A 1,225-nucleotide genomic window follows, 5' to 3' on the forward strand; every position below is an offset into this window, starting at 1 on the left:
CCAACCATCAGTCCTTGGATTATTCTTCCCCTTGGTGCCGTTTTTCACGGAATCATTGTCACAGACGAGGCCCGGAATACAGGGCTCGATCTGCGTGCTTCTCTTTCCCACCTTCATCCACGAGAGCTTGGAGAGGGCGGGGCTCAGAGGAGGGGCCTGATTTACGGCGGGGAGGACCAGGAGCAACTTAGAAATCCTTTTGGTGCTTTGCAAATACATCTGCAATCTATATTTGTATATATGCCAATAACTACATCTCCGTCACAAAGCAGAGATCAAACTCGATGTCCTGCTTTTCCCATTTAACCCATCATGGACCTTTGCCCATGATATTAAAACTATTTGAAGATATGACTTTAATAGTTACCTAGTATTCCACAATATGGAAGAACTCTAATGAGTTTGGCCATTCCCTATTTTTGGACCTTTATATTGCTTCCGATTCTTGATAGCCTCAACTCTAGCCCTAGAACCTGCTAACCCTGATCTTGGGCAAGTCATCTGGCGGATGGAGAAAAGAACCCATCTCACAAGGATCGCTTATCATAAGCTGTAGAAACGCCTTCTAACCAGTGAAAGCCCCATGCGAATGTCCAGTGCAGCCCCCTGGGCCAGCCCTTAGCCAGGGCAGGCTCTGGCTGTCTGGCTAGAAGGGATCCTATGGAAGGGAGCTACCTCGAGGAGGGTGGGAGGCCGTTCGGGGTGGTGTCCTGCCCTTCATTGTTTCTCACGGCCACCTGCAAGGTCAAACTTGGAGGCTCAGGAGTCTTTCCAAAGGAAGTGTGAGGAGGGATGTGACTTGCCGAGGAGCTGCTCCCAGCACGCAGGATGAAGGGGAAAGTGGGTGGAGACAAGGATGGAGGTCCCTAGGTACCAGTCTACTCGCTGGCTTGTGGGAACCTGTGGTTTTGGGAACAGAGGAGCCATGGTGGCGGGCAGAGGGCTTGAGATCGGAATTGGTCAGTGGAAGCATCTTGTATAAGCCTGTGAGATAGGTACTGTTATTAATGCCCATTTTGCAGATGAAGAAACTGAGTCTCAGAGAGGTTCAATAGCTTGACCAAGGATATACAACTGGATTCTGCTTCCTATCTACCATCTGACACAAAGCAGGCTGCCATCAGGGCCCAGTGACTATGCTCCTCATATGGCCCCCAGACGGTCAGAGGAGGAGGGCTACCTGCACAGGGTAAGTTCAGGAGGGCTTCCTGGAGGAATGGGACTT

The sequence above is a fragment of the Equus quagga genome, chromosome 2, assembly GCF_021613505.1.
Source record: "Equus quagga isolate Etosha38 chromosome 2, UCLA_HA_Equagga_1.0, whole genome shotgun sequence".
NCBI lineage: Eukaryota > Metazoa > Chordata > Mammalia > Perissodactyla > Equidae > Equus > Equus quagga.